The sequence below is a fragment of the Ochotona princeps genome, chromosome 1, assembly GCF_030435755.1.
Source record: "Ochotona princeps isolate mOchPri1 chromosome 1, mOchPri1.hap1, whole genome shotgun sequence".
NCBI lineage: Eukaryota > Metazoa > Chordata > Mammalia > Lagomorpha > Ochotonidae > Ochotona > Ochotona princeps.
Window position 1 is genome coordinate 10,658,048 of NC_080832.1, and position 27,658 is coordinate 10,685,705.

The following is a 27,658-nucleotide window of genomic DNA, read 5'->3' on the forward strand; positions in this document are numbered from 1 at the left end:
GCCAGGAAACCATCTGTGAGCAGAGGTCGCTGTGGCTGACCAGCTCAGTCCACCGGCAGACAACCAATCCGGATGAGCAGGTGTGCTGTTCTGTTCCCTGTCAGTTGCTGACGGAGGGATGCTGACAGCTCAGTGGTAGGGACTTATCTGTGGCTACCTTAACTCGGCCAGCATTCCTTTGAGCGTTTTGAGCTCTCTGACCAGGTATATAATTTTACGGATGATCCACATTCCTGGAGGATTTCCCTGCTACCCCTGATAATATTTACTCATCCTGAAGCCTATTTTCCGTTCATGTATCTTTGATGGCCAGTCCAGGTTTCTAAAGCACATTGCCACCTGACACTGACTTCAAATTAGAAGAGCCCTGCCTATGTGTAAGAAAGCAGGTGTGTTCTCTCTCTCTTCCCCCAGCACCCCCCGCCCAGGTCAACAATCTCTGCCTTTAAACTGTGCAGTCCATTTACATTTAATATCCATTTCTGAGGCAGCTGGATTTACCACCCTGATTTACGTTCTTTTTGCCCCATCTCTTTAAAAACTCTTCTTCTCTGTTTTATGCAAATCATTAAATATTATTTAGAATTGTATTCTCATTTCTGTGATTTTTTTTTAAAGCTCTCTCTTTTTTTTCTCTAAAATTTATTCGTTTTCATTGGAAAGGCAGATTTACAGAGAGAAGGAGAGGCAAAGATCCTCCCTCTGCTGGTTCACTTCCCAGATGCCTGTAACAGCCAGAGCTGAGTTGATCCACAACCAGGAGCTTTGGGCTGTCCTCTGCTGCTTTCCCAGGCCATATAACCCGGGAGCTGGATGGGAAGTAGAGCAACCAGGAATCAAACAGGTGTCCATATGGGAAGCCGGCGCTGCCAGGCAGGGGGTTGGCCAGCCAAGCTATCATCACACCAACCCCTCCGCCTTAGCTGTGTTTAATTTTTTCTTTTTTCACAATTGGTAATATGATTAAAAACCAAGAGCCCAAACCAAACACCCTAATCCCTTCTGCCCCAGGAAGTGAGCCAACCAAGCGCTGGCAGTCACTGCAAACAGACTCCTTCTCCATTCCCCCTGGCGGTCCTCCCTGCCTTCCTTGGGGCCTAGTGTGATCCCAGTGACAGAATCTCCTGGACCTGGGCTTGCATCTGCAGACTTCGCCTTTCAGCTCTTCTGCTTCCTCAGAGCTCCTCCAGGGTCTTACTCTCAACTCACAGGACTTGCTGTCCTTTCTCTGAAAAGTTTGAAAACCAAGCTTGGGGCCTGGAGAGGCCTGCCCAATTCTAAGGCTTGCCAGGAGCGCCCTCTTGAGGTAGGCTTTGTAAACTATTTGGGCAACTATTGGGGAGGAATTCATTTCGCCAGTTTCCAGCATGAAAAGCTAATAAAAATACTCCAGCAGCCACAGCAGTGAAAGTAAAAATGACTGAAACGTCTTCAGACAAGCAAATAAATTTTAAACCCTGAAAGTCAAGGTAATTTCTAGCATAAAAACCAAGAGATCACGGTACCTCACTAAATGAATAAGTAAGTATACAATGATCAAAAGCTAGAAACATGCCAGTCAGAAAGAGAACGGAGATTCCAGGGTTCATGTACTATTATTTTACAACATTATTCCTCATCCTGAATGAAAACAAAAGGCAAACTTTCCCCAGAGAGAGAGAGAGAGAGAGAGAGATGTAGACTCATCATAAGGTGACCAAGAGAAAGACCACCAGGTCAGAGGGCCATGCCCTTAGGGCCCTTGGTACAGGTCCAACGCACAGGGGACTGTGCATGCATGCCGAGTGCCACTAACAGCATCTACATCCGGGGCCAGCATTGTGGCGCAGCAGCTAAGCTGCTGCCCGCGAGGCCTGCATCCCACAGAAGCCCTGGACTGAACACCAGCTCTTCAACTTCCAACCCAGTGCCCTGGGGAGCAGCAGCAGTGGCCCATGTGCTCCAACACCTGCCTCCCATGAGGGAGACCTGGACAGAACTCCAGGCTCCTGATGTCAGCCTAGCCCACCTCCAGCTACCGTGGACATTTGGGGATGAACAAATGAATGTAAGAATCTCTCTTTCTTTGTAACTTCTTCAAATAAATAAATCTTTTCTGTCTGGTTCAGCCCTGGTCATTGAGGTCATTTAAGGAGTGAATCAGAGGATAGAAGAACTCTTTCTCTGTCTCTCCACCTCATTTAAACTGCCTTTCAACTAAATTAGCGAATCTTTTTTGAAAAAGGAAAGTCAAGGATACTAGGTGCCTTAGCAAGCTAATCCTCTGCCTGCGTGCCATCGTCCCATATGGGTGCTGCTTGTTATCACAGCTGTTTCACTTCTGATTTAGCTCCCTGCTTATGACCTGGGAAAGTAGTGGAGGATGATTCAAGTCCTGGGACCCTGCATCAGTATAAGAGACCCTTGGGCCCTTGCGCTCACACAGGAGACCCAGAAGAAGCTTCTGGCTCCTAGCTTTGGATCAGCTCAGTTCAGCCCATTGCAATCATTCGGGGAGTGAGCTAATAGATGGAAAAGGTCTCTAGCTCTTCTCTCTGTAAGCTCTACTTTTCAAATAAAAAGAAATCTTTTTTTTTTTTTAATCAAAAGCAGAAAGAGACATAGACAGAAGGCTCGCTCAGCTCAAAGCCTGTGGGCAGGCAGGGTTGCGCCAGGCTGAAGCCAGGGCCCCGAACTCAGCCTGGGGGTCCCCAGGGCGTGCGTGGCAAGGCCCTGCGTCTCTGGGCCATCATCTCTTCCTCCCGAGGAGTCTCCCAGGTTCATCAGCTGTTTCTGGAGACAGAGCTGGGCTGTGAACCCGGGCATCATGAGTGTCATCTTAAAGGCTGTGCAGAACTCCCCCAGCTCCATGATCCCTGTAACCAGTTAGCAGCAGAAGGTGACGATCACCCCGGGCCACCTGGCAGCAGCGGGACATTTGCCATAGCTTGGCGTCTTCTGCTGTGCTCCTTGCTCACTCGCTTGTTTCACGCCTCCGCCCCACCCACGTGTTCAAACAGCGAACAAAGCTGGGAAACTGGCAAGACAGTCCACAAAATCGGCATGATCTCAGAGACACAGAACGCCGAAGGGGCAGGGAGAAAGTGACCTTGGGTTCCCTGAGGTTAAACAATACGTGCTGGGACAACACCCCAAGGGTGGCCCCATGAAGGAGAGGATGATGAGACTAGAGATGGAAAGACATCCAGGGAATTAACAGTGGTTGGCAAGCTGGCTATTGTGGAGCAACCTGGCCATTCACACTGGAGCGGAGAGCTTTTCCAAGTGCAAACTAGGTAATATTGGGCATCCAGAGCCCACAGTGAGCCTCCATTTTATTGGGAGGAGGTATGGCCAGAGACCCAGAGGCCGCAAGGGTGTAAGCCAGGACCTGGGTCTTTAAAGCAAACTTCCACAGAAGTGGAAGTTCAACTGCTACCCTGTGGTCATACCCCGCTCTGAGATAACTCAAGATGCCCCGTGCCTGGACGCTCCTGTGACTTTGACTTAGAGAACCAGGAATTCACTTCTTTTCTTCCACAGACTGTACTTGCCCGGGGAGTAGGGGAAAGGCAGCTTGGAGAACAGTAGAACAATGATTCCTAGGCGCGAGAATGGGGGTGTAGCCGGTTAAGCTGCAGATGCCAGCATCCCACATCGGAGTGCTTGCCTGCCTACTCTATGCTTCTAATCCAGCTTCCTGCGCATGCACCCGGAGGCTTCAGGTGCTGGTCTCAGCACTTGGCTTTCTGCCACCCACGTAGGAGACCCAAACGGAGTCCTAGGCTATTGATCCAGGGAGTGAACCTGCAAACAAAACTTCTCTCCTCTTCCTTTCAAATAAATAAACTTAGGGGCGAAAAAAAAGAGGGACTTGCTCCCATCTGTCCCTTCTTTCAGGTTTTCTTTTTTCAAAACATGTTTTATTTATTTGAAAGTGAGAGTGGGCAGAGTAACAGGGAGGAAGAGACAGAGAGACAAAGAGCGGGGTCGGGTTGAAGCCAGGAGCTCCAGCCTGGTCTCCTGCATTCAGGCGCCAATGGTGCGAGCACTTGTACCAGCTTCCGCTGCATTCCCAGGTACATTGGTAAGGAGCTCCATTGGAAGCAGAGCAGCTGAGGCTTCAACCCCACCCTCTGATGTGCGATGCCAATATTGCGGCTTAACTCACTGTGCCACAATGCCAGCTCCTCTTCCAGGGGTTTTGAAATCTCTACTGGGCTGACCCATTGGCTGCTGGGTGTGGGGTTGGGGCCTGGGTGTGGTTTCTCCCCTTATCTCTTCCCCCTCGATACAGGAAGAAGAAAAAAAACCTGTGTAAACAATGGTCTCACCCACTTTCCCCTAATCCTGGACCCTTCCCACCCTGATCAACTATGTAAACATCATCAAAAATAAAATTTTTAAAAAAGGCTTTTATTTTGACCTCAGGAAAATACTTTCTCCTTTGCTTTCAGAACATTAAAAGAATTTTTATGCTTATATAAAAAATAAATACATAAAGCACCTCTGGCAGGTGAAACATCATAGGGTTTCTTTAGGGTTTCCGCCCACAGGAACAGCTTCATCGCTTCCCTGCCTGCAGTCTTGTCTTTCCACGGCAGCAGAAGGGCACATGGAAAGGTGACATTCTTATACTTGAAATCCCTGGTGCAGGGAAGGTGGGGGCAGAGAGGCTGGTATCATGGCACAGCAAGTTAAGCCTCTCCCCGTGGTGTCAGCATCTCACACAAGAGCTGGTTTGAATCCTGACTGCTCCACTTTCAATCCAACTTCCTGTTAATGTGCCTGGGAAAGCACTGGAGGATGGCTCAAGTGCTTGGGCTCCTGCACTCATGTGGCTGACCCGGAAGAGGGTTGTGGCTCCTGGCTCCGACCAGCCCAGCTTCACATCTGCTGCTGCCGCTGGGGAGGGAATCCGCAGATGAAGGTCTTTCTCTTTCTCTCTCCTCTTTATTTCTCCCCTTCTCTCTCTGTAACTCCACCTTTCAAAAAAATCTTAAAAAGATACATGTAAAAAAAAAACACATCAGAAATACAGAGATCGACAATTAAAAAAAAAAAAAGAAGTCCCAGGTGGCTGCCCACCACGCCAAGAATGCAGCCTCAGCTCTCGGCTCTCCACAAGCTGCCTGTTAGAATTTTTTCTTGGCAGCACCTTGATCTTTCTCTCATATATAGATCCCTAATAGCTCTTCCTTCCATCTCTTGTTGGTTTGTATCGCTGCTGTTGCTAAAAGTTGAAATTATTGCACTCACTTCTGTGTTGCTGTTCTGCGTTTGAACATGCGGTCCCTGTACGCTACTCATGCAGGGGAACATGCGTTCCAGGGCTGGCGCAGTGGAGCAGCAGGCTAAGCCCCCACCTGTGCTGTTAACATGCCGTATGGGTGCTGATTTGTGTCCTAGTTGTTCAACTTCCAGTCCAGCTCTTTGTGAACTGGGAAGGTGGCAGAGGATGACCAAATTCCTTGGCATCCTGTACCCACATAGGAGACAAGGAATAAGCTTCTGGCTCCTGGCTTCAGATCAGCTCAACTCAGCCATAGCAGCCATTTAGGGAGTGAACCAGCAGATGGAAGGCCTTCTCTTTCTCTGTCTCTCTTTTTCTCTCCTCCTTTCTTTGTAAAATCTGCTTTTCAAATGAAAATGGATAAGTCATTAACGGAGGAAGGAAGGAAGGAAGGAAGATGCAATGAGGCCATACACAAGGATCTGTGCTTGTCTGTTCCCAGCTGAGTCCCAGTGCCTCAATATTTGTTGTCAGTTGAGTGAGCGAGCCGTCTGGTACTTGGATTTTGTGCTGTCCCTGTCTTCTAGCTCTCATGATACATTCAAGTCCTCAACTCTTGGTTGGCAGGAACACGCCCTCTGGCAGCTTCCTGCAAGAGGAACGTGACCAGATGGCATCTAGAGACCTTCGGCTCCTGTCCAGCTCCCTGTACCTTCTTCCAAAACTGCACAGTCCAAGTGTGAGGTAGAACTCCTGGGCCAGGACTCCATCCAGTCAGGCAGCTTCCAGATGCAAGCTCTTGACGTGGAAGACTTGACAGCAACCAAGGGTGTGCATGCGCCCTCGGGTTTGACCATTCCCATCAACTCATTTTTCCCGGGCTGCCTGAATATCTGGCATCCCACAAGAGGGAGGGCAAAGTCCGCACCGTGAGCCTCTTCCCGCACACCTTCGTTCCCAGGCCCTGGCCTGCCGTGGCTCCGAGCCTGCGCAGCACGCACTTGGCCCCCCTCAGCTCTGCTGGGTCACTCTGGACTAGGGGGAGGCGTGGTCGGCTGCTCGGGGCAGACACGGCCGGCTGGGTGCCGAAGACCACTGGCCTGTGGGGTGGGCTGTTCGTGAGAGTCCCCATGGGAGGCTATGAGCACTGTACACAGACTCCGGACGTCCTTCAACACATACTAAAATGCAGCATCCAGAAAATATACAGAACATGTCACCAAGGAGAGGCTGAGTATGGTGAACATGGAATCAAATGTTCAAAACTTAGAAGATCAACTTCCAGGTGGCCAAATACAAGAGGTGATTCTTCAGGTTGAAAAGGAGCTAAGTCTAGCAAGAAAAAAGATGCAGTGGGAACCATGGGAGCCGGTAGTGAAGACCCTCCTGCCAGCCAGCGGAAACAACCAGTAGAGTCATCGTTACCTCATTTTGATAGGTTGATGAGAAACAAACGTTATTCAGTCTTCTATTGTTTTAAAATGGCCCTTTATTGCTTACATTTTGTAGAAATGTAAAAATGTAGATAACTGATATAAGATGTATTTAGGAAGCTTGATAAAATTAGTTATTATGTTAATAGAGTCTTGTGGCTCAGTTTTTGATTTGTATTTACCCTGATTATTTCAAAGATGGTATTTCTTTGATAAGATTGTGGGGAGATTTGGAAGTTAACTAGAAAAATCCCCACAAGTCTACAGAACGTGGACTCTAAACCAAAGGCCAAGTGGCTTCAGTAGAGCATAGTAATTCTTCTTATTACTACTATCTAGAAGAGTTTGGGAAAGAGAGGTACCTAGTTATTACAGTCTAAACAAACTGACAGGCTGCCAGCCAGCAGAAGTAGTAACAATGTATATGTTAAGTTATAAGAAATCAGCAAAAATAGTTGGTGTTAAAACTTCATGTTGTTAACCTAAAATATATACCAGAATAAATTAGGGGGAGGCAGGTAGGAGGGTCCACACGTGCGGAATTCAGCTCCAGCCTCACTAAGGGAGTGGACCCCTTCCCTCTCTCTCTCTATTGTCTCCTGGAGGAGAGAGGCTGCTTTGTAGATGTGGGACCAGGAGCCCGTGGGAAGATGCATCCACCAATAACAGGGTTGGTTGAGGGACTCTGTGAGTCAGTGATCAGCACATGGCTCACAGCTTAAACAGCAGCTCTTCCATGAACCCACCTGCACCCCCCTACTCTGCCCTCAACATCATGGCTCATCTCTGCGCACAGCACTTCCCTGGCTGGAATCTCGGACTCCGTGTCGCCTTGTCGAGTTCTACATTCGCTTCTCCAGTGTCTCTAGCACAAGAGCTCTGAGCTTTGTCCTTGCCGCTTGCTTGGCAGGTACTTAGTCAATAGTTCTAGAATGAATGAGGGAAACAGGATGCAAGTGGTGCCAGCTTTCCTTCCTCACGGAGTCAGGCAGGTGCTTCCAGCAGGACTGGGCTGGACGAGAGCGTTCTGAGTCCAGTGAAGTGGCCCCTAAAGCAGAGCGCTTTCATCTTTCCTGGATGAGCTTTTTTAAAGCTGCCAGTTTGTCAGTTCTAAAGCTGAGCTGATATTGAGAGGCACCCAGTGTTCAAGATTCCCAGCAACAGGAGTACGTTTGTAGCTTGCAGAGACATGCGGTGGCTAAGCTGGTAAGGTACACGCTTGTTACGCATGGCCTGACGGCACCCACAGCTCCAAGCCTTTGGCTCTCCGTGTGCCCCAGGTTCTGGGCTGAGCATTTTTCAGTGTGGCTGTCACAAGTGCATCACATATAACCATCTGGGGGGGGGGATTTACTATTTTTTTTTTTTAAAGATTTATTTTATTTTTATTACAAAGTCAGATATACTGAGAGGAGGAGAGACAGAGAGAAAGTGGAGCTGCCGGGATTAGAACCAGCCGCCATATGGGATCAAGGCGAGGACCTTAGCCACCAGGCCACACCGCCGAGCTGGGATTTACTATTTTCATGCCCTGTCTCCCGGTATTATTCCTGGAGCTGAAAAAGACAGCGATGAAGATGGGAGGTGCTAGACTTTGGCCCATTGGCTGCTGCTGCTGGTCGTGAAGAATTTGCTAGGACCGGAGACATTTGCCTTCATAGAAAATGGCTTCTTCCCTGGCAGCTGTACCAGCATCAGTCTCTTGGTTGAAATTTTCTCTGTCAAGCTCAGCTGGGGGTGTCCTCAGGTGCTTTGGGATCATTATAGATGACAACATATGATGCTGGATTGGTTTTTAGCACAAGGAAATGGAGATGGGGAACACCGGATGTCTGTGACATGTGGTGGGAAGCCCCAGGTAGGACTCTGGCCCAAGACATACACAGATGCTCCCATTTGGAGTGTTGCCCATTCAGAGATGGGCTCCGTGGGCAGAGGTGTCATACTGTGAGCTGATGTGGCAACAGAGGCTGTCCCAGGAGGAGGGGGCCAAGGAGGGCTCCCAGCATGGAGTGCATCAGAGTTGAGAGCTGAAGAAAGTAGAGCAGTTGGCCAGGAAAAGGTGGGGAAATAAGTGTGAAAACTGAGAAAAGTGTGAAACTGAAAAAAAAGCAGAATCTCCAAGATGCAAAGGGAGACCCCCAAAGCTGTCATCAGTAAGTGCTTAATAAAAGGGAACTGAGACACAGCATGCTGCAATGTCATGGCCAGGTTCTAGTGGTCACAGCATTTCACTGTGTTGGGAAGCAACACTGTGGGAGACTGAAGATTCACAGTGGTGCATCAGGCTAACCTGCCACCCTGTGGTGCTGGCATCTCATGTGGGTGCTGGTTCATGTTCTGGTTGCTCCAATTCCAATCCAGCTCCCTGCTTATAGTCTTGGAGAGTAGCAGAGAACTGCCCAAGGCCTTGGGACCTTGCACCCACATGGGAGACCGGAAAGAGGCTCCTGGCACCCAGCATCAGATCAACTCAGCTCTGGCCATTGCTGGCATTTGAAGAGTGAATCAGCAAATGGAAGATCTTTCTCTCCCTTCTTGCTGTAAATCTGCCTTTCCAATGGAAAATAAGCAAACCTTTTAAAAAAATCAAGTAGTGCTGTGAACCTGTGAGCTTTGAGTCCTCTCTACATGACACACCACGCCTTGTACGGTGTAAATGCTGGGGCAATAGTCGTTAGAGCATATATCTAGAGAATGATGGTCAAAAAGTTTACACAGGTTCGTACAGGCGCAGGTGTTTCTCAGTCTCCGACTGGCTGACTCTGTCAGCACAGCGCCCCCTTTGGGATGTTTCTGTACTCTGAATCTTCACTGTGGCACCTCAGTGCACTTTCTGTCCTGCACATGATTTCAGTAGGAAGCCTTCAAGACAGAAATATGGGGTGAGGGAGGTCACAGAGACCCGAAAGGGACTGTGTTCGGGGTCTTTCGGGCTGTCACGAACAAACACTTGGGTCTTGGCATGGAGTTGCACTGCACTGCCAACAGCATCTGGCAGTGTTCAAGTGGTGGTCAGGATGGCGTCACCTTCCACTGCAGGAAGTGAGGTGGGTGAGGGATTGTGGTGTGGACCAAGAAGGTCGGGTCCTCACTTCCAGAGCCTGTCAACATGACCTTACACGGGGACGAGCCTTTGTAGATTCATTAAGAATTCTGAGATCAGACCATCTTGGAATATCTAGGCATATTATGAAGAAACTATGATGAATATCTACATTTTTATACCCACATGAGCTCATCTTTTAATTCCATTTTCCATGAACTCTATGAAGCTGCCTCATATTTCCTGGAATCCAGATTCCTCCAATATTTGTCATAAGAAAATTATATTACACCAGATCAGCAGCTTGTTAGAAAACATAAATTCACATCAGACATTTCCAACATTTTGCCACGCCCTTATAACCTTCTGTGCCAGTGAGATTCCTTCCTAAGAAAAATATATTCTCTTTTTCCCTTGGTCATTTACATGACAAGTATTCAATTACATGTATTTTCTTTCTTGGGTCATTAAAAGCTCCAGAGAGGTAACAGCTGAGTTTGGTCATGAAGACATGTCCAAACGATCATTTAAGAGCTTTCATTTGCATCATGGACCCTAAACTTGACCCGCTAGTTCCGTATTGTTTGAGTCCAGTTAACAGCATTAACTGAGCATACTCAGGGTTGGTGGGACAGATTCTACTTGTCAGCATTTTCACATTTGTCCTCAGAATTCTGCTACTATGGTAAGCAATGCTGTCCCTTCCCATCTTACAAGTAGAAAAACAAAGGTTGAGAGTAAGATAAGGCTAAACGCCAGTGTGTAATGGGGTTGAAATGTTCAATTCTGGCAGAGCTGTTGGTGCTGGAGCCTGAGCCACTGACCACTAGCCTGCAACCTGTCCTGGGGAATCAGTGGGGAGGTGGTCCCCCAAAAGTTGTCCCATAGGCACCGCCAGGGACCGCTGCAGCCCCAACCTAGCTGTTGCTGTGACCACAGCAGGTGCGTCCTGGGTGGCCAGCGTCCTCAGGCATTCCTCCCAGGATGAGGTAGATTCACAGGGGCTGGGCCATGCCTTTACGCTGTCAAAATGCAGGTCTGGCTCAGGAACCCACCTAAATTATATCTAGGACAGGAAACGGAAAACCCCACCCCGCAAGCCTGGCCTTTGAGGCCCACTTCTCCTGGCCTGAATTCCTCCGGGTCTTGGTAGGTGCCTGTTTTCCATCAGGCTTGACTGATTTTTCCACTGTGGGTTAAAATGATGAGGATTCCAACAGCTATGGCATTTCTCCCCCTCCCAGGGCCTCGGGAGGCGGGAGAATGGGACCCTCGTGCTATGGCCTCTGGGTAGCTAGTGATGCTCCGGCTCACACAGCAGCAGATGCCTAGGGAGGGGGAGACGTGACTGCCACCTGAGCTCTGTTCCCCATTGGGCTCCCACTTGCCCTGGAGCTTTAAAAAGTTCCACTGCATCAGTTTCCTTATTAATAAAAAGGACCCTGAGTGATTGGAAGCTTTACCAAGCTCTGTGTCAATCAAACACAAAGTCACGGCTGTCATCAAAGACAAGCTCAAATGTTCAGTAGTGCTGCAGGTGAGTTTAAAGTGGTCTCAGTTAGGAGGCCTGGGATGCAGGAATGGAATGCTGGGGGCACCTGTGGCTCTCACAGGCTGCAGATGGGCCAGGCACATCCTGACCTCCACTTCCTTGCCTTGTGGAAGGGAAAATGAGAGGCTTCCCGTCTCCACCCAAGGCTGGCAATCAGTGTCCCAATCCTCCCTCTAGCTACTGTTTGTCACGTTTTATTTTAATGGAAATAATTTTTGTTTATCTGAGATGAAAGCAAAACAGAACTGAAGCACCAGAGACAAAACTTACTAGATTAAAAATACAAACAGCTGAGCCTGGCACAATAGCTTAGTGGCTAAATTCTTGGCTGGCATCCACTAAGATCCCTTATGGACATATGTTCATGTCCTGGCTGCTCCACTTCTCATTCCAGCTCTCTGCTTGGGGCCTGGGAAAGCAGTTGAGGACGGCCCAAACGCTTGGAACCCTGTACCCACTTGGGAGACCCTGAAGAAGCTTCTGGCTTCAGATCGGCTCAGCTCCAGCTGTTGCAGCCACTTGGGAAGTGAACCAGCAGAGGGAACATCTTTCTCTTTATGTCTCCTTCTCTCTCTGTGTATCTGTCTTTCCGATAAAAATAAATAGATCTCAAAACAAAACAAAGCAAAACAAACAAAAGCCAGACCAAGCAGCTGTTGGACCTGGATGGGTTGAGGACCGGAACAAGAAAGCCCCACCTGTCCTTGGGGATGTCCCTGGGCTACAGTCAGGTGACATCAGCTATGCGCTCACCAAACACCTCAAAGTAAGTGCCCAGACTTATCTGCCCAGCAGATCCTGTCTGCCAAGCCCAGCGCAGATTCACCCCGCCCTGGGAAAACAAGACAATGGCCTCATCTCGGCTAGGAAGCAGACCCTGCGGTCACCCACCTTATTTTCCACTTTCATTAAACTGACATCACTCAGTCCTCCCGCTGTTTCTCTGCCTTCCTTTCGACCCAGGGCTGAAGGGCAGCTCTCTTGTGCCCCCTGCCCACTTCTCCCGGGCCAAGCCCATTGTACCATGCTCTCACAAAGCACACCAAGGTAATTAAATTCACGGATGAGGGAACTGCTGGCATCGTTATCTCCATTTCACAGACAAGGAATCCAGGCTGGAAAAATTAAATAATGGGCCGCAGATCACACAAACACGAGGCAGAAGTCGGATCTGCGCCCAGGCAGCCAAACCTTCACTTCCTTCCCTCTAGCCCCGTGTTTCCTAAGCGCCAAGGGAGGAAGACCCAAGCCCAGGGCCCTAAGTCATGATTGTCAGGGAAGGGTAGAGGACTCAGAAAGCTTTCCAGAGGACTCTAAGGTGCAGATAAGTTTGGGGATGACCAAGGAAGTGACTGAAAGCATCTTTGGTTGTAGCTGTTTGCAAATCACACAAGCGCACAGGGAGAGCAAAGAACCCCCAAACAGCGAAGGGCGGACGGTGCCGGAGCAGCTGCAGGGAGCTCCAGAGGGAGGGGGTTCACGTTCCACACGGTGATGGCTGAACCTGGACAAGCACAGGTCGCTCAAGTGGAGCGCTGATTACGACTCAGCCTCGACGGCTGCTCATCTCGCTTTCCACTCTGCTCTTGGGAAGAGTGAATTGTTAATGTCTCCCAGGAACTTTAGAAAAGCTCCTGGAAAAGCAGAATTCACAGCATGGTTTGGCCTGGCCCTGGGGCGTTTGGCTCGGCCATGGGGTCTCTGGCTGAGACACCTGGATCCCTCGCTGGCATGTTTGGGTTTGATTCCCACTCCAGCTCCTTTCTTCAGCTTCTTGCTCTCACGGATCCAGGGAGGCAATCCTCCTGACTCAGGAAGCCAGGTTCTTGCCACCCATGTCTCTATGCCCCCAGCTCCTGGCTTTAGCTATGGCTGCTCTGGACACCTCAGGAGGGGTCAGCAGATGACAGCTCTCTGTTTCCCAAAAACATTTTTTAAAATTTTAAGGTTTATTTTGGTGCATAGATTTTTGAAATTCATGCAGCATTTATTCCTAATATGAATCTTTTCCTTGCATTCATGTTAGATACTGGCTTTCCATGCACAGAACCCTGTGGCGCCTTGAGTGACTCCAACAGATAGACATTCATTCAGAGCACCCTGAGGTCCTCACGGCCTTTTGTTGCATCAAAGATTGATCACAGGGCATTTAAAAAATATATTATAACCCCTAAAATCCAGCAGATCCTTTGGAAAACCTTCTACCTCTCACTATACTAATAACCAACCTAGCATGATATCCTGGGGATTGTCAGTTTGAGAGACTGATGATCTACTAAGCAAATAGTACTCTCTGTTGCAAAGTAAGTAGGATTGCATGTCATGTCTTGATTGAAATCCAAAAAAGGATAATGAGCAAATGAGAGTGATGGCCATGTTGACTTACTAGGTGAATAATTTAAGTAATATGTATTGTTCAGCGTGTTTAAGTGACCTTGGTCTTCCAAAGCAAGCCTAATCTGGGTTTGATATTCCAGTTGGTGACACTTCGACACTTCCCTGCTCACGTCTGATGCATCATTCCCCTGCCTCAGAAAAAGGCAGGAGTTCATTCTGAACCAAGTACACAGTTTAGGGGTCAGAGTTGTCATTGTGGCACAGTGGGTTAACCAGCCACTGATGGTGGTGCTGGCACCCCATATGTACCAATTTGAGCCTAGGCTAGTTCACTTTGAGGCCAGCTCTCTGCTAATGTGTTTGAGAAAGCAGCAGATGATCTGAGTGCTGGGCATCCCATGTGGGAGACCCGGATGAGACTCCTGGTCACTGCAGCCACATGGGGTGACACAGCACATTGAAGGTCTCCCTTCGTTCTGTTTCTCCTTCTCCCCTTCCATAATTTTTTCAAAGATTTGTTATTTCTATTGGAAAGTCAGATACACAGAGAGGAGGAGAGACAGAACGAAGATCTTCTGTCCAATGATTCACTCCCCAAGTGGTTGCAATAGCTGGAGCTGGGCCAATCTGAAACCAGGAGCCAGGAGCTTCTTTCTGAGTCTCCTGTGTGGGTGCAGGGTCCCAAGGCTTTGGGCTGGCCTTGACTGCTTTCCCAAGGCGCAGGCAGGGAGCTGGATGGGAAGCAGGGCCGTCAGGATTAGAACCGGTGCCCATATGGGATCCCTGGTGTGCAAGACAGGATTTTAGCTGCTAGGCTACCATGCCGGACCCCTCCCTCTATAACTCTTCCAAAATAAATCTTTAAAAAAAGAAAGAAAAGTGCACACCCACATGAGGTGCACTGATCGTCTCTGGCTTGGGCTTCCTCTTCTTCCTGAGGAGGGTCTGCTTAGCCAATCCCACACTGAGGCACCTGCTGATTGTAACAGAGATCTGGGAACATTGTGTTGCTTGTGTCGAAGTTAGGAAGGCACCAAAAAAAAAAAAAAAAATGAAACAAACTTCAAGAAAAAATGGACTGAGACCATTTCCTATTTCTTGCTCTCCCTTGCTGTAGATCATTTGGTTCCATTAAGCAGACTTCTGAAAAACACAAACTGAGAACACTCTTGCAAAACTGAATTTGTGTAGTTTGACAGTGGAAAGAGCTTCTCTTCGGTGTCATGTCCCCAGCATCATGAAGCGAGGTGGTTGTGCATATTAGAAGGTTTCTCCCGCTATAGCTGAAACTTGTCGGTTCTTGCTTGGACTTCAATGGCTGTCCTCATCAGCTGTACCCCTGCTGCAGAAATGAGCCATTCATTTCAAAGCTGTTGCGAGGAATGTCCACATGCAGAACGCATTTGCAAAACCCTGTTTTGGAGGCCTTTGCCACCAGGCCATTGGATAAGCCGAACAATTGGAAGGGTTCACGCTTTGAAGTGAGCAGAATCCTGGGGGTCTAATGTCCATTTAAACCTGAAGCCGTGGCTGGCTTGGAAACAGCACAGGGGAATGTATAGCGAGAACTATTTTGTTGTTTTTGAAAGTGGAATGCTGAAGCGCTGAAAACACAAATCACTTTAAAAATCCACCTCGGATTGGTGCCACTGTTGTGGGCCTCTTTTATGTTCCTCTTCCGTTTGGTATGCCAGATCTGGCTGGCTGCCTTTAGGATCTGTGGGTCTAATGCTGGGCACAGCCATCCCTGATCCCAAGCACAGAGCTAGGCTCTTGGCAAACACAAAATAAACGCGTCGGATGAAGGAACAGATTGGTATTTTTGGAGATGGGTGTATAGCACGATAACTTCAGAGCTGGAGCTGGAGTGAGTAAGAAGACGGCTGCAGGTAAGTGAGGGTCTCTGGGTCGCTTTCTGGGGTGGCAGGTCTGCAGCTGTTGTTGCAGAAACCGGAAATGACCGCTCAGTCCCTGCGCTCTGCTGGGCAGTTCCTGCCGGGGCTCGGCTTCAGGGGTGTGGCTTCTGTGTGCCCCTAGAAGATTCTGGTCATTGTATTTATCGTCTCTAGCGCCATACAGAGTGGACATGTACTTGAACTTTCATCCCATCAGGCAAATGAATTTCTTAGTAACATAGATGTTGTTTCTGTAAATGACGTCCTTTCCTTCATCAGCTTTTTTGTTTTGCTTTCCTTGCTAGGAATGTTAGGAAGAACGCAATGAGAAGTGGGAGGTAGCCATTCTACTCTGGCTGTTGGGTCTCCTCACCTTTTAACACTGTATATGAGAAGTTTTCGGTTTCAGTGCAACTCACCATCGAGGCTCCTTGAATATGAAGGAAAATGATTATGGGGTAGGAGGCATTGGCCCCGAGGCTCAGACACCTCTTGGGTTTCCCACATCCCATATGGAAGTGCCTGGGTTTGAGTTCCAGTTCAATTCCTCACAACAGGCTCCTCCTAACGCGCACCCTGGGAGGCAGTGGGTGGTGGTGGATGAAGTTTTGGCTTCTGCCATGCGCGTGGGAGACCCAGATGGCTTCACCGTCATCACAATGTGGCTGTTGTGGACATTTAGAGCATGAACTACTGGATAGAAACTTGATTTAATTTGTTTTTTTTTTAAAGATTTTATTGTTATTGGAAAGCCGGATATACACAGAGGAGGAGAGACAGAGAGGAAGATCCTCCATCCGATGTTTCACTCCCCAAGTGAGCCGCAACGGGCCGGTACGCGCCAATCCGATGCCGGGACCAGGAACCTCTTCCGGGTCTCCCACACGGGTGCAGGGTCCCAAAGCTTTGGGTCGTCCTCAACTGCTTTCCCAGGCCACAAGCAGGGAGCTGGATGGGAAGTGGAGCTGCCGGGATTAGAACCGGCGCCCATATGGGATCCCGGGGCTTTCAAGGCAAGGACTTTAGCCGCTAGGCCATGCTGCCGGGCCCGATTTAATTTGTTTTTAAAAATTGCTTTTACGCTCTATCGTTCTTCTCCTTGCCCATGACCATGGTAAAGCCCTACAAGGGGCATCAGAGTTGGCCCCAGCCACAGGAGCCGGAAGTCAGCCACCCGAGAGGACGGAACGACCCAGCGCAGCATCATAAACATGTATTCACTTTAGGAATGATTCTGTTTCAGAGACTATACCTGAATCTTGTGCTTTATCTTGGATTAAAAAATTAAGATACTAAGTGCATGCATGGTTTTTCTAATTTACGATCTTTTCTCTCACACTGCCTGCAATAACAGGCATTTGCTGTTTGTAACCTATTGGACTGGGAGCCATTTGGCTTTGCAGTGATGTAACAATGTCGAAAATGGGCTTGATTTTATTACAGCCCATGAGCTTTCTTCTTCTGCAATGCGTGTATTAAACATCTAGAAAGAGATGTGTGCCTCAGAAGAAATGAGAGCCAACATCTCTTATAGGTTCCAAGATACAACAAATATTTAAAAACCAGTAACTGAACCCTCTGACTGTGTCGGGAGAGGGTCCACTCAGCTAGCAAAGGGTCTGGGTATGTCGGCACCTCCAGGAGTGCTACCTCGAGGTTAACATCCAGAAGCAGAAACAGCGGCCACTAACAAAGAGGTTTCTACCAAAGTGTCAGAACTGACTGATTTCCCAACTGATTCTCTCAAAACATTTTAAAAGACGTTTGGGGTGCCTGGCACAGTGGCTCAATTAGCTAATCATCTCCCTTCAAGCACTGGGATCCCATATGGGTGCTAGTTCATGTCCTGGCTGCTCCACTTCTTATCCAGCTCCCTGCTTGTGGCCTGGGAAAGCAGTGATGAATGGCCCAAAGTCCCAGTGTGGTAGCCTAGTGGCTAAAGTCCTTGATTTGCAAGCGCTGAGATCCCATATGGGTGCTGGTTTGTGTCCTAGCTGCTCCACTTCTCATCCAGCTCCCTGCTTGTAGCCTGGGAAAACAGTACCAGGATGGTACCAAGCCTTGGGACCCTGCATCCAAGTGGGAGACCCAACAGAAGCTCCTGGCTTCAAGTCAGCTCAGCTCTGCTGCTGCAACCACTTGAGTAGTAAACCAGCGGACAGAAGATCCTCCTCTGTCTCTCCTTCTCTGTAAATCTGCCTTTCCAATAAAAAAAAAAATCTTAAAAAAAAAAATGCCCCAAAGCCTTGGGATCTTACAGCCATGTGGAAGAGCCAGAGGCTCCTGGCTCCAGGCTTAGGGTCAACTCAGCTCCAGCCATTGTGGCCATTTGGGGAGTTAACCAGCAGATAGAAGATCTTTCTGTCTCTCCCTCTCTCTATAAGAATCTGCCTTTGTAATAAAAACAAATAAATGCTAAAAAAATTAATCAAATTGACTGCTTTGGGTAAAAGTATGCATCTTTGAGCAGATCTTTTGCAGAGGCCATTGTGAAACAGACCCCTGCCACCCCAACTGAATTTATGAACCACAAAGAATTTGCTTAAGACCGCCCACATAATCTTTGGTTTTCAAATGAGCGTCACTTACAAAATCAAATAATCCGCCTAAGAAATATAATTGTGTGACTATCCAACAGCTTCCAATTGCCAGGGTCACTTAAAGCTGTTTTAAAAGCTGATTCCGAATGGTTAAAAAGTCCCCAGAGAACAGCCAGCTCGCCAAGGCTCTCCAAGGGCTGTGACCAGGGGGCAGGGATAGAGCGCAGACTGTTCAATATTCATGGAGATTCACAAAGAGCTGGGCCGGATGCTCCTCCTGGGTGGAGGGCGCAGGGCCCAGAATACAGGCCTGCACCTGTGCCCTGTGAGCCTTTAGAGACTACCCACTTCTCAGATGGGCCTCCGGGGCACCTGACCTTTAGGGAAGGGCAGGGAACCCAGGGCCCTGTCCCCAGCTGGCTCATCTCTTTTTCTCCCACACCCCTCATGAAAAGCACCTGGGAACGTCCTGCTTTATTCCAATGGGAGAGTTTTCAAATCCTAAAGCCACACTGTTCCTTTTGTAAGGGGGATGATTGGGTGGGATGCTCGGGGTGCTAGATATGTCAGCCACCTGTAGATTTGGTTACAAAAAAAATAATAATAATAAGAGGAGGGTGAGCCTTCTTTATTGCCAACCCCAGTCTGGTAGAGCCAAGATACATGTTTGTTTTTTGCAGGCTCCCATGTCTGTTGTTTTTTTTTTTTCTTTTTTGGCATCATTTCTTATCACAGCATGATGGAATACACAACGGTACTCCACACAAGGCGTGGGGTCAGGTCGATGCTATTGAAAAACCCATAGCTGCCACTACATTCCCCATAGCTGTCTTCTGTTTCCCACTACTTATTTAACAGAAATCCACGCATACTTTTTCATAGTATGTATTTTTTTAAAATTTTGAAGATTTCCTCTTCACATGCATGGATTTCAAAACAGTTTTTGTACCCAAACTTATCTTTTATCCAATTTTCTATGAAAGTACCCTTAAATACTATATTTAAAATATATTATAATCCAGGGCTGTGTCATGATATAATAGGCTAAGCCTCTGCCTGTGGTGCTGGCATCCCATGTGGGCACTGGTTGAAGTCCCAGCTCATCCACCTCCATTCCAACTCCCTGTTTATGACCTGGGAAAGCAGGAGAGGATGGCTCAGGTCCTTGGGCCCCTGCGCCCACACGGGAGTCCTGGAAGTAGCTCCTGGCTCCTGGTTTTAGATTGGCTCAGCTCCAGCTACTGTGGCCGTTTGGGGAGTTTACCAGTGGATGAATGACTCCCTCCTCCTCTCTCTCTCTCTCTCTCTGCCTCTCCTTCTCTGTGTAATTGTGCTTTTCAAACAAAAACAAATAAACCTTTTTTTTTTTTAAATACTATAACCCATCTGATAGAAAATACAGCCAGAAACCCAAGCTGATACGATCCTGAGAAATGATCTTTCATCTGTGTTGTAGAAGGCAAATTCAAAAAGACTTTGGCTTTGAAAAAAATTCGGCAGAGACACAGAAAGAGGGGCTGTTCAAGCACAGAACACCACAGTGACTCAAGGAGACAGTGAAAGGCTCGAGCTCTGTGAGCTCTGCGTCTGTCGATAGCAGCGACACCGGCTGCTGGATGGTGCGAAGCCGAACCATGACGGATGCACTAAACTACACAGCCAAATAAACAACTAACAATCAAAGCAGTTTCAAATTTTATTACGAATGTCCAAAGTGACAGCATACTGGGAAAGGGTGGGGTTCTCATTGATTCAACTTCAAGAGACCACAGACTACAGCATTTCAAGCATTTTAATTTTTGACAGAGCCGAAACAAAAGAATGATAAAAAATATTCTTTTGGGTGTAATGAGTGCTCATACTGGAATTTTTCATATTTTTTTCTTTTCCCCTGCAGGTATAATGAATACTGATCATTTCCAAAACACAGATTCCTGGTCTGGGTACTTGCAGTACATTGTAATCACCTCTACTTGAATTGGAAGCCAATAAGAAATGTACTTATAAAGTATGTTTACAATACAGGGTCATCTGTCTGTTCATTGACCTTTCCTCAAGGCTTCTGGCCAACCACCTGGGAGTCTGCTATTGACAATAACAGGACAGGAAGACTAGAGGGAAATGTTTGGAAGACTATTCTCTACCCTGGATTTTCTCAAGGCTGCATTAAAAAAGCCTTTTTTTTTTTTTTTTTTAAAAGAAAGTATAAGACTTTCAAAAGGAGTCAAAGAATGACAAGGGACCAAAGCCATCATCCAGAGCCCCCCAGGCTATGCGTGGCGTGTCCGAGAGCGCAGCCTTGGTCTGCTAAAGCTAGGGTCCGGGTAATGTGTGGTTTCAGCACACACCGGCTCCTTCTCCCCGGGAGGCTTCCCTGCCCTCTCTCCTTGTCTGTCACTGGTCCTGGACAATGCTACAGATGGAGCTCGTTGCCACTGAGATGCCAGCCAGTCCTGGTCCTGTGGAAGTGTGTATCTCTTACAGATGCAATACTGTTCATCTGAGTGGATCCTCAAAAAGAACAATTATGAACTAGAAACTCACAGAGTTTGTGTTTAAAATTTGTAAAATTAAACCTGCTCCAACAGGTAATACAGGAGGCATGCTTGCAACCTCGGGATTCAATCACAAACAACGCCTGAGAGCACAGAGCCTTCTCAACAGGGAACGGTGGGTTCCTTCTAATGCTTCCTTAAACAAGATCCGACGGGATGCCCATTAGAACTCTGAAGCACGTCATTTATTTCTACAAGGCCTGGGACACTGGAGGCTGCCAGGACTTCACCAGCTTGCCTGTTGACAAAAGGAACAATAACTGGTCATCACTGGTCAACGGAATCACTTTTCTTAAAAAAATTTTTTCCCCAAGAACATTCCTAACGAAGAGATGATGTCCGCAGTCAGTGTTTCCACGCTTGATGAATTGCTGCACCCGAGAGGGCCAGCTCTTCTAGGAAAGCAGAAAGGCTAGGAGATGCAGCGGCCACTTCTCCCGAGGCTTCAGCTGCTTGGACTAGCTCGAGTGAACACGTCAAGTCACTTTACCTAAAGACACACAACTGGCAAGCAGAGATGGCACTCAAGCCAGGAGACCTGACGCTAAGACTGAAGCTTGTCTTCAGGATGCTGAACACCTCACCACACCTCCGTTAAACAGATCACAAACTGGGGCTAGCACATTGCAGGTGATTTTTTTTCCCTCCCAGCAATCAGGTTAAACATTCAGAAACGCTGGTCGGTTTGTTCTCATGACCAACACCAACACAAGCTTCAGTCATTGAGAGACTGTACTTAGCACTTTGTCTTGATCTTTACACCCCTGTGGCTGGTAAACACAGACAACACAGAAATGGCCATTATGAGTTATGCCACGTTACACTTGGCTGATTTTTCACCGCATATTGCTTTAATGCGCCCTGGCTGTCCCCTGTGACCAGCAAGGTGGTGACAGCTTGCACCTGTTTACTACGGCTTGGGCACGGGGACAGACACACAACTTTGCAACAGGCATGAAGGAGCCACATAGATTAAACGTGGCGAGGAGACCTTGTCGATTGCTTTGGGGTGTTCTAAGTGCTTGGCAGATAAGTTGATCCTCAGAACTTGAGTGCTAACTTAAAAGTCACCCCTGCAAGATAAGGAAAGCCCAGGTCCCGGGCTCTCAGAACCATGTTCTGAAGTCTAGCTAAGATGTGCCAGCTTGTAACGGGGTAAGCCTGTGCTAAAGGCACAGACGCTACAATGCGGAACAAAAAGAAATGCAACTTTATTCCAGTTATGAGGTGGGGATGGAGGACGGTTGGCAAACGCATGCACACACTGTCTAACACACAGTAAATTGGCTGGTTTTTTTGTTGCCAATTAAGAGAAATATTTCTGCCATGACAATGAACTGTAAAAGGTGTGTCAACTTTGTTACGGGGATTCTGGCAAGTATTTCTATGACTGTGGTGTTCTGGAATGATGTCATGAAGAAGTGCCTGATGGCATCGCTACAAGTGCAAGTAACGCAACCCGTCACCAAGGTGGACACTGAAAGCAAGCACGAAGTGCTTGTGCAAGGAACAGAGATGAGAAGACCATGGGTGTGGCAGCTCCTGTCGGAAGAATGCTTTAGTTTTGAAGGTCTTTCTCACTTATCAACACGGTGTTCCTCACAGTGGGGGACTCGGCTTCCAGCAGAGGCAGCCCCGATGCTACAGCCAAGGGCTTAGGTCACTCGGTTGGGGCGGGGCAGGCCAGCCCCAGGCTGCGAATGGCAACCAGGCCTGTTTAATTCTTTCCCAGGTACTGTTGCCTCCTGCTCCTAACCCTTAGGGTTCACAAACCATTATTTCTTATTCTTCTCCCACCTTTGCTGCATAGCATGTTGTACTAAGTGCTTTATAAAAAATGTCTTGCAAAATACAACTGTCTCCAGAGAGAAGCTGAGGTTCCAAGGGCCATGGCCCTTGCCCCAGGGGAAAAAGCCAAGTGAAGTTCTAAGCTGGAATATTCGATTTTTACTTATTTGGGAGAGAAAGAGAGATGGAGAGAGAATTCTCTTCTTTTGGCTCTCTTCCTAAAATGTTTCCATGATTGGAGATGGGCCAAGCCTAAGCCATCAGACCACAACTCAATCCAGGCCTCCATGAGGGTGGCAGAACACAGGTCCTTGAGCCTTCTGCTGTGTTCCAGGGTGCACATGTGGCGGGAAGCTGGGGTCTGAATCCGGGCACTCTGATATGGGACTCGGGCATTCTGAGTGGTGTTCTCATGGCGGCAGCCATCACTCCTGCTTCAGCCTCAACTCCACAGTTGTTGCTTTTTCTCTGTGGGAATCACTTGGGCGCCAGCTGGACTGCTAAGCAGAAGCTCCTCTGAATGCCCTAGCGCTCCACACCCAGCAGGAGTGATGGCATCCGAAGCTTACCCTTGAAAACAAAGCTTGGGCTGCACTGGGGAGCCACACTGGGGAATACCACAAACACCCTCCTCTGACACTGTCCCCTCCACCAGCATCCTCCCCTCCTCCAGCATCCTCCCCTCCTCCAGCATCCTCCCCCTCCTCCGACATCCTCCCCTCCTTCGACACCCTCCCCTCCACCAGCATCCTCCCCCTTCTATGACAGCCGCCCCTCCTCCTATTCATTCTGCACAAAAGGCACAGTGTGTGATTAAGAAGACACAGAGAATGACTGATTCTAGCATCTGGATCACCTGGGCCACCTAAGAAGGTAACGGAGCAACACTCATGGGTAGGAGGGTCCCCGGAAGACATCCCAAGCCAGGCCTCAGCCAGCCTGCCATGAGCAAAGGAAGGGCCCTGAGGCCCTGATGGATTCCAGGCCCCCATCTGCCTCTTGCAGCTGATCTGTTCAGTCTGCCCATATGGACGCAGGATGCTGGCACGGAGCTGCAAGTGTCATTGTGTGCAGACACACACTAACATAATTTGCTAAATGTTTTATTGTTCTGCAGTTAAAAATCTGCTTAACATGTGTGGAGCTGTTTCCCACTGGGTTACAGCAATATGCAGTCCTGTCTTTCCAATTACCAAGAGTAAAAGTAATTAAAATACAGGCGATCATTGACGATTGGGGCACTGATGCCTGTGATGGGAGCTGGCCAGGGCTCCTCCACAAGACTGAAATGCTACCCCCTGCGTCGTGACCACACGAGCCATCCTGCATGCAACCCTTGAAAAATCCCAAACACGCAGCTTATTCTGCCATAAAAGAAAGGAGGCATTGCATCAGGGCTAAAACAGATCCTAGAAGTACAAGGCAGCAAATGACAATCTCCAACTCTAGGACACTTTCTAGAACAAGCTCAGAGGTCCCAAATTTGCTCACCACCATGCAAGCAATGTGACCTGAGTTGATGCTCTGTCTCTGGTCCCAATAACGTCATTTAACTCAAGTATCTCAGATGCCACATCCTGAAAACTTACATCACATGGCTTGAGTGTTCAAACTCCAGAGCAGCCTTCAGCATCACAAGGGACTGAGCTGTTTCCTTACACACTGGAATTCATCAAGAGCTGCTGGGGGGGAGGCACATGGACCCGGGGTCTGGCAGAGTCCCCCAGCAAGCCTATCCAAGTCCTTGCTGACTGCATGTGTGTGCTCCGCCGTCAGACATACTGGGTTTGCAATGCTGCGATTCCCCAGCTGTAAGGTCACGTGAGGGACCCTCCTTCCTTCACCAGCTGTGATCTCAGTGCTGGGGAAGCAGAGCAGCGGAGGTGGCCGCTCCTGTCTGGTTGGCTTTCCACACTGCTCACTCCTGGAGGCTCTCGCCTCACTTCCGCACGTTGGCAGAGCAATCCCCACCCTCCCTCCATCTGTGTCTCTCATCACCTCCTCCTCCCCTGAACTGGGAGCTGCTCTGTGGTTGAAAATGCCATGAAGGATGCCATGACCTCCCCACTTCCCCGCAGATCACGGTGCCTTCCACTGAAATGACACCACGGTGGTCACGGCCATCAGGATTCCCCCTCCTCCACACTGCTCCCCGGCCCCGACTCCTCCTTCCTCCCCCACCTGCCAGGAGTCTCTGTCTGTGAGCCAGCCCTGACCATGAGAGAGGCACGCCACAGGCAACAAAGACCCAGCACACCTGTTTTCACAACCAGACGACAGTAAGAGAATTCATGCCATAAACGCTCAGAGCTGTGCCCCAGCTGTGCCACACTGAGTCTTAGGCTGCATACGGCCTCCCAGGGCGGCACTTTGACACCTGAACTTCCGGTTAGCATAGGTTACGAAGGTGCCCTTTTGTGACCTAACAACAGACAGCCAACTTTGTGACTGCACACCAGACTGCAAGCTCCGTGAGAGCAGAGCCGGGGTCTGAATTTAATTTTCAAAGATCTCAGTGCCTAAGCATGGCGCGGAGTGGAAGCTCACCCTTGCACGAAGGGCTGACTAAGAGAAATGACACGCCTATCCTGGAAGGCAGAGCCTATTTGCTACCCGTTAATGATCTTAGACTGACTGTGTGAGCCAGCCAGAGACAGTCACCGCATCAGCAATGAGATCAACTGCATTGACAGTGGCATCCCCTGAACTGCATGGAGCCCTCGACGGGGGCTCATGCTAAAGCCCAGTGGGTGCTGCATGAGAGCTTGCTTTACAGCTCTCCTTTCAGCTTAAAGGTAACAGAGTTGAACTCTGGTTTTCCCAAAGCAGATACAGTGACATTAATGCATGGCAGGCCACACGACACGCTGCCCTTCAGCTATGGACACTTTGTTAGTACAGTGGAACCCACAAGATAAAAGCTGTTCATGATTTTACGAGTTAGCTTAAGAAGGCTTCCACATTGCTGGTCGGCACAAAGTGTGCTCTAGTGGGCAGAGGTCGTCCAGGCCACGGACAGTCCCCTTTGGTCTGGCCCTCCCAAGACAGGTGCAGACAGGACCCAAAATTCAATCAACCCAGCTACAACAGGCTAATCTTTGATAACATTATAAATCTCTAAGAGGTCTTTGGCAAAAACGAAATTCCACACCCTTGCTAGGACATGAGTGAAATCTTATTTTCAGTGTGCTGAGAGAGGACTGTGTTTAAAGGAATCTTATTGTTAATCCTTTTTTTTTCTAGAAGTGCACAATCAGCCATTCAGAACAATTCCCGATTTTCTTATATCCAGTTTGCTGAAGGCAAACTCAGTCTGGCGTCCTCAGCTGTTTTCATGGTCGAATCAGAGAGACAATCCGGCTCTCCATTCGAGCAGACGCTGTGTTTTTTTTTTTTTTAAATAGCTGCAGAAGCTCATTTGCAAACTGAATTAGTGGCAGAGAACAGATACGTCTCAGTCAAGGAAATGACAAGCGCCCACTCCTCTCAGATCCAAAAAAGGCAGTCCCAGCCCCGGGGGACCCATCGCCCTGGAAGGGACAGTAGTCAAACAAGCATTGATAGGGACCCAGACTGGCTAACGGGTCCAACTGCCCCATCAGGGCACTAAGGCCTGAAGCAGATCTTCATTTCTCATGCAGTTGCTTTGTCTCATTGCCTGGAATCATATATTACAAGTAGGAGTTGGCTGCTTTAATAAAAAAAAAAAAAAAAAAAACCACACAAATCCCACAAAAAAAGTACTAGAAAAGTGCGTAAGTGAAAATACTAGGGGCCCAGTGCAGTAGCCTAGTGGCTAAAGACCTTGCCTTGCACATGACGGGATCCCATATGGTTGTTGGTTCTAATCCCGACGGCCCTGATTCCCATCCAGCTCCCTGCTTGTGGCCTGGGAAAGCAGTCAAGGCCAGCCCAAAGCCTTGGGACTCTGCACCCGCACAGGAGACTGAGAAAGAAGCTCCTGGCTCCTGGCTTTGGATTGGCTCAGCTCTGGCCATTGCGGCCACTTGGGGAGTGAACCAACAGATGAAGATCTTTCTGTCTTTCCTCTTTGTGAATCTGCCTTTGCAAATAAAATAAAACAAATCTTAAAAAAAAAAACCACAGCTTACAAAAGCTGGGAGTGGCTGAAACCATAGATGTTAGAATCTGGGATGCCAAGGCATGCAGGCCTGAGTTTGTGATTCGCTTCCTATTGGTTAGCCTTGGGGGCACATAGCTTTGGTTTAGACGGGTTTGCCAGACCTTTATGCACGGCCTCGGAAACACAGCTTGCAAGCCAGCGATCTCATTTGCACGACTTTCATTCGGAGATGATTTTGAGCACTATCAATGAGCCAGTTCAAGTTAACAGCCACTGCAGCCTACTCCCGGATCCACCCAAGAGCTCTAGAGGTCTGCCAGGTGGACATTTCTGCCTGTGAATTCAGGGGACAGTTCCCTGATGGACGGTGAAGAAAGCCCAGCCTTCCTTGCTGCCTTTTTGGGGCCTGAGCTCTGTCCACATGCAACATCGCACTGTGGGAAGCTGAAATGCTTTCCTGAGAATGTATTCCTTCCTCAGTCACACTGTGTGCTGTAGCAAACCCTGGCCCACTCGACGATGATTCGGAATGAAATGAGCTTCTCTGTTCAGCGACAACTTCAGGAACACAAGCTGGCTTTAATGGCCTCTTTCTCTAAGTCTCCGCCCCCCTTCTGCCAATCACACACACTGAGTGAGCAGGCTAAAACAGCTCTAAGCTGTAAGCACATTTATCATGTGCACCAAGCGATATGCAAGTAAAGCCCACGGATGTCCTGTGGCCCAGGGGAAGCTGACACCTGCTCCGACACCATCTACCCAAAGACCACAGAGCAGTGTCACAAGTCAAAACAGGGCTGGGGGACAGCGGAACTAAGAAAGCAGAATGGCTGCAGGTCGCAGGATGACTGGGACAAAGCCCTGTCTATAAACCACTCTCAAGAAGGTGCTATATAGCAACACAACCACGCCCCTCTTGACACTTGGCCGATTTAGCAGAGTTTGCCTTCCAGTTCTTTTTTTTCACATCTTGCAAAGAATCAGCTATTACTTTTCCAGCCAGCAGCCATATCCAAAGCCTCTGCTAAACCCTCTCTGGTGACCTTAGAGAATGTATTTATGGCTATTGGAACCACTTTTTCCAAAACCATTTAATCTTCTCCCTTAAAGCTTGCCATGTACTTGAGCTGTCGTCAGTCCTGGGCCGGCAGAGCCAAATCTGATTGTAAGCCTGTCCTGGTGGTGAGGCGGGAGCAAATGAAACGTTGCACCTGCA

At 48.6% G+C, this 27,658-nt stretch overlaps 1 protein-coding gene across 1 annotated transcript in view; it reads right to left on the minus strand.

Moving 5' to 3' along the window:
• Positions 1-20,381: 20,381 nt before the first annotated feature.
• The window catches only part of SCAF8 (SR-related CTD associated factor 8), a 149,248-nt gene continuing 141,971 nt past the window's right edge, over positions 20,382-27,658 (minus strand). Inside the window, exon 22 of the mRNA XM_058662515.1 lies at positions 20,382-20,808. The gene's annotated coding sequence lies outside the window, so the exon portion shown is untranslated. The remainder of the gene's footprint in view (positions 20,809-27,658) is intronic.